Source organism: Ailuropoda melanoleuca, chromosome 15 (assembly GCF_002007445.2).
Source record: "Ailuropoda melanoleuca isolate Jingjing chromosome 15, ASM200744v2, whole genome shotgun sequence".
Taxonomy (NCBI): Eukaryota; Metazoa; Chordata; class Mammalia; order Carnivora; family Ursidae; genus Ailuropoda; species Ailuropoda melanoleuca.
The window spans coordinates 76,900,831-76,910,484 of record NC_048232.1 but is presented as its reverse complement, the minus strand read 5'-3'; the positions used below and the strand labels follow the sequence as shown (position 1 = coordinate 76,910,484).

Below are 9,654 nucleotides of genomic sequence, written 5' to 3'. Positions count from 1 at the left end.
AAATTAAATAAATAAATAAATGCAAATCTCAACCAAAACCCCCTCACAGAAACATCCAGAATACTATTTGACCAAATATCTAAGTACCATGATCCAACCAATTTGACACATAAAATTAATCATCACAGACAAGAAGAGACTCATTTTGCATCCTCTTACACTACTATATTCATAGAATATTTCCAGAAGAGTATAAAGAAATCTTTTCACCAGGGGGCTTGGGGTTTAGAGAAAAGACATACTTATTTTTTTCCCAGATTTTGTTTTTATATTTTTTACTTTTATTTTCCTTTTTTCTTTTTCTTTTTTCGCTATGTGTATGAATTCATTTTTCACATAAAAAATAAACTATAACAAATGGATCAAAGTGATCACTGGATTGCATTTATTGGCCATCTGCAAAACTGCTTTCTTCAAATCTTAACAAGATGACACGAGGGACGCCTGGGGAGCTCAGTTGGTTAAGTGTCTGCCTTCGGCTCAGGTCATGATCCCAGGGTCTTGAGGCTGAGCCCTGCATCAGGCTTCCTGCTCAGCGGGGAGTCTGCTTCTCCCTCTCCCTCTGCCTGCTGCTCCTCCTGCTTGTGCTCTCTCTCTTTCTCTGTCAAATAAATAAATAAAAGCTAAATATAACAAAAGGAAATGACATGAGTACATGAGCTTACACTAAGGGGTGTTATAAGAAACATCAAACATCAGAGAGCGTTGTTGACATTTGTTACTCATCAGTGTCCTCTATAAGAGGAGCTCAGGAGCTGTCACATGGATTTTAATTCCAAGAATGGTTGTGGGGCACGTGAGTGGCTCAGTTGGTTAAGCGTCTGACTCTTGATTTTGGCTCAAGTCATGATCTCAGTGTTGTGAGATTGAGCTCCACATCAGGCTCCATGCTCAGCGGGCAGTCTACTTGAGTTTCTCTCTCTCTTCCTCTCCCTCTGCCCCTCTCCCGTCGATCGTGCACATGTAAGCTTTCTCTCTCAAAAGAAAGAAAAGAAAGAAAGAAAGAAAGAAAGAAAGAAAGAAAGAAAGAAAGAAAAAAGAAAAGAATGATTGTAATTCTCTTAGGCACCTGGTTGCATTTCCTCTTAGCGAGACTGAATTGTGTTACTGACCAAAGTTTCCTGCAATGAACACAACCAAATGGGGTCACACCCCTAGCCAGATATTACCATATGGGCTTTTAACCTCATTCGAAGCACAGTTTTACATTCTCACTCGTATTTGTCTTTCTCTTTTAGTCCTGCTTTTTTTTAACCTTTTATTATGGAAATTTTCAAATATACACAGCAGAAGAGAAAACAGTAAAATGTATCTCCATGTACCAATCACCCAACTTCAGCCATTATTCACTGATGGTCAGTTTTGTTCTACATACCCCTCCACACTTCCCCTCAAACACCATTGGATACTTTTTCATTTTTTAAGACAAAATATCATTCTCATTCTATAAAGTTCATCCTTCTAAAGTGTACAATTCAGTGATTTTTAAGTATATTCACAAGGTGAAGCCATCACCATTACATAATTCCAAGATATGTTTGTCACCCTCTACCCAGCAGAAGTCATTCCCTGTTCTCCTTTCACCTCAGCTCCTGGCAACCTCTCATCTACTTTCTGTCTCTGGATCCCCAGATTATTTTAAAGCAAATCTCAGATATCACATAATTTCACCTATACATATTTCAGTATGCATTTGTGATACATAAGGACTCCTTTTCTTTCCTTTAACATAGACAAATACCATTATGACACAAAAAATTAATAATAATTCTTTAATATCATCTAATACATAGTCAGTGTTCAATAGTCTCCTGTTAATTGGTTTATTCTCATTGTATCCAAACAAAGGCCTTCATACCTGACGTGAGTGTGGTATGACATGAGTCTCTTTTGATATATAACAGTTCCTTTTCCTGTGGTTGGTTTGTTTGTCACTTATTTGTTAGAAGGGGGGGAAAGGTCATTTCCCTGTAGAATTTTCTACAGTCTGAATTTGCCTGATTACAGACCCATGGTGTTCTCTTATTGCCTGTATGTCCTATAAACTGGTGGTTGAATATAGAGACTTGACGTGATTCAGGTTCTGGGTTTTGGCAAGAATAATTTCCAGTTGGTAGTGGGTGCTTCCCTTGCACATCTGTAGACACAGTCATGTCTGACTGTCTTTTGAGATTTAAGACCGATCTATGAGTTCAGATGTTGTCTGCCTGACCCACATATTCGGAAGTTCCCCATTAGCCTTTCCCACGGGTCTTGCATTCATCACTGTTGCCTAGATCCATTATTGCATTAGGGAGATCATTGCAGGAGGATGATGTCCTAGTTCTCTTACTCCTTCTGCATTAATTAGTTGCAGTCGATCTAAAAAGAACCTTCCTCATCAATTTGGGTGATTATACAGGACGTAGATATTGTAGCTAGATGAATAATTAAGTAAATAACTGTATAAAAAGTGTTTATTGATGGTTCAATGTCAACAAAGAGTCACAATTATTTAATTAAAGAGAACCAACTTTCACTGAGTATCTACTAGGTGCCAGACACCATGCTAAGTAGGTCCTTTGACATTCATTATAATTTCATTTAAAAATCATAATAATCATGGCACGTGGGTGGCTCAGTTGATTAAGCACCCAACTCTTGATTTTGGCTCAGGTCTTGATTTCAGGGTCCTGAGATTGAGCCCCATGGTCAGTCTCCATGCTCAGCGGGGAATCTGCTTGAGATTCTCTCTTTCCCTCTCCCCTGCCCCTCCCCCCACTCACTTGTACGCATGCTCTCTCTCCCTCTCTCTAAAATAAATAAGTAAGTAAATAAATAAATAAAATATTTTTTAAGAATCATAATAATCCTACAAGGCAGTTGTTATCTCATGTAACCGATAAGGAAACTAAAACCCAGAGAAGTGACTTAAATCGGGTCAAACAGCTGGAATTAAGTATGGGAAGGGGACACCAAAATCATGATTGATACAGAGGTGAGAGGGGTAGTTAACAGGTTAGATGACAGAGTCAATATTGGAAGATGAAGGGACAGATGAAAACATGAGAGCTTTAACATTTACAGGGGGAAGTGTAAAGTCCTGCTCTGGGACTGAATGCACTCAAGGTCACGCTCGGAGAGATGTGAATTGTCAGGATCTTGTGTTTCAAAATGACCTGGAGGCATTAGCTTAGAACAAGCTCCATATGGATCTTAGAAAATCTACTATTGTATTAAGCCGCATTAATAGGAGCAAGTAATGAATAGGCTCAAAGCTCCATTTGGATTAAAATCATAAATCTCTTTTTCCCCTATTGCATCCCCGGCCTCTAGCATAGTATCTGGAAAAACAGTCAGTAATTATCTGGGTATAATGAGCACTCGGTACATACCTGGCAACACTTAGATATATTCATTCAATCATTAACCAAATCTATTGGGTCCTTGTTGCTCCTTGAGTGCTGTTATCGGTGCTTGAAATCCAGCAGTGGTCTTGCAGAGCCTCCATTCTAGTAAAGTGGTAGGGAAGAGAGATGATAATGGTGTGAAGTGGGGGTGAGGGAAGTGCCATGGAGAAAAATTAAGTGGGGTACGGTGGATGAGGAGTGCCGGGTCAGAAGAGTCTGGGACATCTGGGGATCAGGGAAGACCACTCTGAGCAGAGACCTCAGTGAAGTGAGGGTGTGGGCCTTGCAAGCAAGGAACAGCAAGTGCAAAGGCTCTGAAGCAGGAGTCTGCCAGATGTAGTCCATGTAGAGGGAGGTGACAGTCTTCTCCAATCTCGGCTGGTGAACCCACATCTGGAGCCGGGTGTGATTCCTGGCACCACATAGTTTAGGAGATTGTCATATGCATTTCAAGGTAGTAAAGGGTCTGGAACCTGCTCATGCTAGGGTGGGATTAAAGAAGAGAGTGACTTAGGCGTTCCTGGCTGGCTTTCCTCGAGTCCGTGAAGAGCAGACACAAGGCTGAGGGCGGATAATTCCCTTGAGTGATCGGTAACTGGGACCATTCATTCACTCTGAGTGTAATATACAGCAGAACAAGTTTCCCAAAGGGCAATTAACTTCCTTGCCCAGTAGTGAACCCCCTGTTCTCGGAGGTGTTCAAGCAAATGCAGACAATCTACCAAAGATGGAGCAGATGACTCTCCCATCTCAGACTGGAATAGGAGACCTCTGAGGTGAACCCCATCAAGGAGATTCAGAACTGTACCCTGACCCCTCTCTCCCGCTTCTCTCCCTTTCTGCCCTCTCTGTCTCCATGCTCCCACCTTGCTCACCCTCAGGATGAAGCACACGCATGCACACAAACACACAAGAGCCTAGTAGAGCAGTGTAGGGGAGAGGGAGAGAAGACAAGGAAGACAGAGAAAGAGGGAAAAAAAGAGAAGAAACAGGGAAGGGAGAGGAGAGGAGAGGGAGCCAGGGACGTGGAAGTGAGGCTTCGGAGTCAGGGAGTCCATAATGACTCCATTGCAGGTCCCGAGCAGCAAATGGGTAATCTTGAATCACAGCTCATTTAGGGCTTCCTGTTTTCAGCTTGTCTCTGTNATGCTCCCACCTTGCTCACCCTCAGGATGAAGCACACGCATGCACACAAACACACAAGAGCCTAGTAGAGCAGTGTAGGGGAGAGGGAGAGAAGACAAGGAAGACAGAGAAAGAGGGAAAAAAAGAGAAGAAACAGGGAAGGGAGAGGAGAGGAGAGGGAGCCAGGGACGTGGAAGTGAGGCTTCGGAGTCAGGGAGTCCATAATGACTCCATTGCAGGTCCCCAGAGCAGCAAATGGGTAATCTTGAATCACAGCTCATTTAGGGCTTCCTGTTTTCAGCTTGTCTCTGAACATTTGGAGGAGTTTCCAGCTAGTAAATAAAGCGGAGTGCCAAGACTCCCTCCCTGGGCCAGCAGCCACTTCATCCCTGTGGCTGCCCAGCCTCAGCGCCCTCTGACTCCGCCTATCCTTTTGCCTGAGGACTATGCCAGAGTCCCCTCCAGCACCCACCACACCCCGCCCCAGGCCCCTGCCGGCTTCTCTNTGAACATTTGGAGGGGTTTCCAGCTAGTAAATAAAGCGGAGTGCCAAGACTCCCTCCCTGGGCCAGCAGCCACTTCATCCCTGTGGCTGCCCAGCCTCAGCGCCCTCTGACTCCGCCTATCCTTTTGCCTGAGGACTATGCCAGAGTCCCCTCCAGCACCCACCACACCCCGCCCCAGGCCCCTGCCGGCTTCTCTGCAATGCCTGACTTGATCGGGTTCTCATAGGCAGATAAATCTCTGAGAGTGCAGAATCTAGCCTGAGCAGTTGCAGAAAAATTCACCTTGTAAAAGACNTGCAATGCCTGACTTGATCGGGTTCTCACGATAGGCAGATAAATCTCTGAGAGTGCAGAATCTAGCCTGAGCAGTTGCAGAAAAATTCACCTTGTAAAAGACAAGTTTTCCAGAGACACATTTTCTTTGCCTTTTCCCAAATTCCTCCCATTCCCCTGCCCCCTCCCAAGTTACGAGTGGATTTTTATCCAGTCTTCTTAAATTCAATCCAGCAAACTTGTTGGACGCATCTGTGCCAGGCACCTGTTTTTTTTGTTTACGACTTGCGGGGGAGACGCATTGTCTAACCCCGAGAAGCTGACTGTCTAATGGGAGGAAGACAGCGGTGGAGCCAGGGCTGGAACTGGGCTCTACGGGGCCCAAATGTGCACAATTTGAAGGCCCTCTGTAAGGAAAAGACCTTAAAGTTGCCAGGGACATAGTCCAGGGCTTGTCCTGGGGTTTTAGAAGAGTCCATATACAAGAAACCGGGATTCTATCCTCACTCCTGGAGAGGGTAGGATAAGCACCCCCACCCCAAACCACCCAGAAAAGGTGCACACCCAATGTTCATAGCTGCATTGTCCACAATAGCCAAATCATGGAAGGAGCCGAGATGCCCTTCAACAGANAGCACAAGGAGAGGTTGGGCTGACCACTGATTAATTAACTCATTAACTCATTAAACCCCTATGTCTACCCTGTCTCTCTTTGCTCTCTTTTGTCTATCCTGTGATGAGATGAATGCATGCATGATGCATTCAACAACACTTACTTAGGGCTCCTATAATAACTGGGACAAAGTCCAGCTGTGTAACAAAAGACCTAAGGTGGCTTAAATAAGTCGGGACTCCTCTCACACGCAGTGGTCTGGGAGAAAGCAGCCCAGGGCTAGCACAGAACTTCCTTGGTTTTAAGGACCCAAGCTCCTTCCATCTTGTTGAACATGCATTCGTGGGGTGTTGCTCTTCAGCCACAAGGTCAAAGATGGTCCACAGTCCAGCTAGCAGGAAGCACAAAAGCCCTCCCCTTCCCTTTAATAGTAGGCCTGGAAGTTCAGACTCCACTTCTGTTCGCAGAAGCAGAAAACATGGTCACATGGGCATACAGGTGCCAGAGAGATGGGGAAATACGATATTTATTCTGTGGGAGGTCATGTGCCCCCAGATNAAAAAAAAAAAAGAAAAGGTGCACAAGGAGAGGTTGGGCTGACCACTGATTAATTAATTCATTAACTCATTAAACCCCTATGTCTACCCTGTCTCTCTTTGCTCTCTTTTGTCTATCCTGTGATGAGATGAATGCATGCATGATGCATTCAACAACACTTACTTAGGGCTCCTATAATAACTGGGACAAAGTCCAGCTGTGTAACAAAGACCTAAGGTGGCTTAAATAAGTCGGGACTTCTCTCACACGCAGTGGTCTGGGAGAAAGCAGCCCAGGGCTCGCACAGAACTTCCTTGGTTTTAAGGACCCAAGCTCCTTCCATCTTGTTGAACATGCATTCGTGGGGTGTTGCTCTTCAGCCACAAGGTCAAAGATGGTCCACAGTCCAGCTAGCAGGAAGCACAAAAGCCCTCCCCTTCCCTTTAATAGTAGGCCTGGAAGTTCAGACTCCACTTCTGTTCGCAGAAGCAGAAAACATGGTCACATGGGCATACAGGTGCCAGAGAGATGGGGAAATACGATATTTATTCTGTGGGAGGTCATGTGCCCCCAGATCAGGGTGCTTCATGACTGTGGAAGAGAACGGATGTTGTGGACAGCTCGAAGTGTCCAAGACATCCTGCTATGTACGCTGTGCTAAGAAACTGAGGTGCAGAAGATGTTCTGGTCCTTTCCAGAGCCACCCAGGGATAAAACTAAATTAGACAAGCTGTCCCTACTAGCTTCCCCCACACCACCACCCATTCTTTCATTTTGGGAACTCCAGCTCTCTCCACCGGACCCCAAATGTTGGCTGAAGATGAAACACTCTGATCATTAGAGGGGAAGTTGGAGGAATGGGAGGCAATAAAGTGAAGAAGTTGGCAGGAAAAAAGAGAACCAGAAGACAGTAGTGGTGTAGAAACCAAGTTTCAAAAAGCTCAGCAATTTCAGATGTCATGGAATGCCAAACAGGATGCCGATCAAAAGAACGCTATCGGATTTGCCAGTGAGGAGGTGACGGGTCACTTTCGCCAAATCGGTTTCAGTGAAGTGGTGGGGAGTGACATTCGAAGACGGTGGGTTTAGGGGTGAGTGGAAAATGAGGAGGTAGAGACAGAGAGCAGGGAGTACCTGGGGTATTGAAAAGCAGGAACAATTTGAGGAGAATGGAGGACCCATGATCATGTTGGCCCAAAGGATAAAGAATCAACAGAGAGCAAAATACAAAAAATACAAGGCAGAAATATAGTTTGACTGCTTTAACAAAGACCAAAATAAGAGTGACTTAAACAAGATTAAAGTTTCCTTCTTTCTCACGTGAAAGTCTGAACATGCACAGTTGAGGGCGAACTGGGGACTCCACGGTGTTGGGAATCAGGCTCCATCCACCTTACTACTACAGCCCTCCTCAACATGTGGTTTCCATCCTGGGGTCCGAGATCCCAGCCAGGTGGCAGAGGGAAAAGAGACCGGGAAGATTCCCTTTGTCATCAAGATGACCACCCAGAGGTTGCTCATAGCACATCCACTCCCGTGTTCATTGACCAGATTCTGAGACTTGGCCTCAATCTACCTAGGAGGGAGACTGGGACAAAGCAATCTTTAGCTGAGAGACTAGATGCCCAGATAAAACTTAAGGGTTCTATTACTGAAGGATGAGGGGGCAGTGAGCAGTCAGTCCCAGAAGACCTAGAACAAAGGGCAGGTTCAGCCATGAGTGGGAGCTGGCACGCTGCCACCTGGAAGATGAAGTGGGAAAGCTGGTGAGCTTGGAAAGGGGTGGCAAATAGGGAACTCTTGCTTGGTCACTTTTATTTTCTCTGCAAAGTGGAACTCAGCATCATCCCTGAGAGGCTGGGACTCTGAGAGAGCCAAGAAGAGAGAAGGTGTGCCAAGCCTCACTCCCCATCATTGTTTCCCATCTGTTCGGGTGGAACAGCAGGCGTGTACTTGTAGATACCCTGAAGATGGTTTGGAGAACAGCTGTGCTCTTGGAGTCCGGAGCTTCCTTCCCAGCTCTGTGCTTAGCTGCCATATGGCCTTGGACAGGGCAAGAAATATGTTTCTGCATCTGTTAAATGACCATAATAATGCCCACACTGCCCGCCCCACAATCCTTTGTGTGTCCCATGAGAGAGTTCTGAAGCTTCTTTGTGAGTTGTGAGTTGTGGGTGCACATCATCCTGCAGTGGTCAGGGCACTGGTGAGGCTCCGAGGGAGACCGGAGAGGGCTAGGAGAGATTGTAGGACCCGACAGCCTCCCACACGAGAGGCTCAGCACCTGCCCAACCCCACCCCAGGGGATCTGGGCTCTGCGCACCTCTGGCCCAATATCAGACCCCTCTGCTGTCCAGGTGAGGGTGACAGGGGAGGGAGCAGGACTCCCAGCTGGCCACAGCCAGTGGCAGTCAGCTTGTGTTCCGTCTTGAGATCATGGTCACAGAGCCTTGGCCTTGGCCCCTGCATTTGGCCTTGGAAGTTTTCCTGGGACCTCTCCTTGACCTCAAGGCACTGCTTCATGTTCCTGCCTCGGCCCAGTAAGCAGTGTGAGTTTCTCCCCCAGGCCTTGGGTTGAGCACAACCAGCCTTGTCCAGTGTGTATGCACATGTGCACATGCACACACACACTGCTTGCACACACAAGCACCACATACAATACTCGACGCATGTAACATATGACACACATGTGACACACACATGCACTCCCCACCACACACATGTCCCCCCATAAAGTCACATATATACAACCCACATGCACACACCCAACATATACACACACTCCCTTTTTTCCAACTGGTCTCTACCCTATTTCACATTCAACCCAGCATACAACCCACCATCCAACCCGCCAACCAACTACTTGAGGGATTTTTTTAAATTCAGTTAGCCAGCATATAGCACATCATTAGTGTTCGATGTAGTGTTCACTGATTCATTAGTTGCATGTAACACCCAGTGCACGAGGGATTTTTCTAAAACACAAATTTGGCTACTTTCTTGTTTAAACTCCTCCACTCCTTCCAGTGGTTTTCCAGACCCTTCACCCTAAAATTCTAACCCCTTACCAAAGAGATTGAGGTCCCCCAAGGTCGGTTCCCTGACAACCCACTTCAACCATCCCTCATCCTCCAGCCCCATCGGCCAGTCTGAATCACTTGCGCACTCCCTGTCCCCATGTGGTGCCTCTGGCCTCTGCTTTGCCCAACCC

The 9,654-nt window shown here is 46.1% G+C and overlaps 1 protein-coding gene across 4 annotated transcripts in view; it reads left to right on the top strand.

Moving 5' to 3' along the window:
* The window catches only part of SYN3 (synapsin III), a 481,477-nt gene that overhangs the window by 447,575 nt on the left and 24,248 nt on the right, over positions 1–9,654 (top strand). The gene's annotated exons all lie outside the window — the stretch shown is intronic.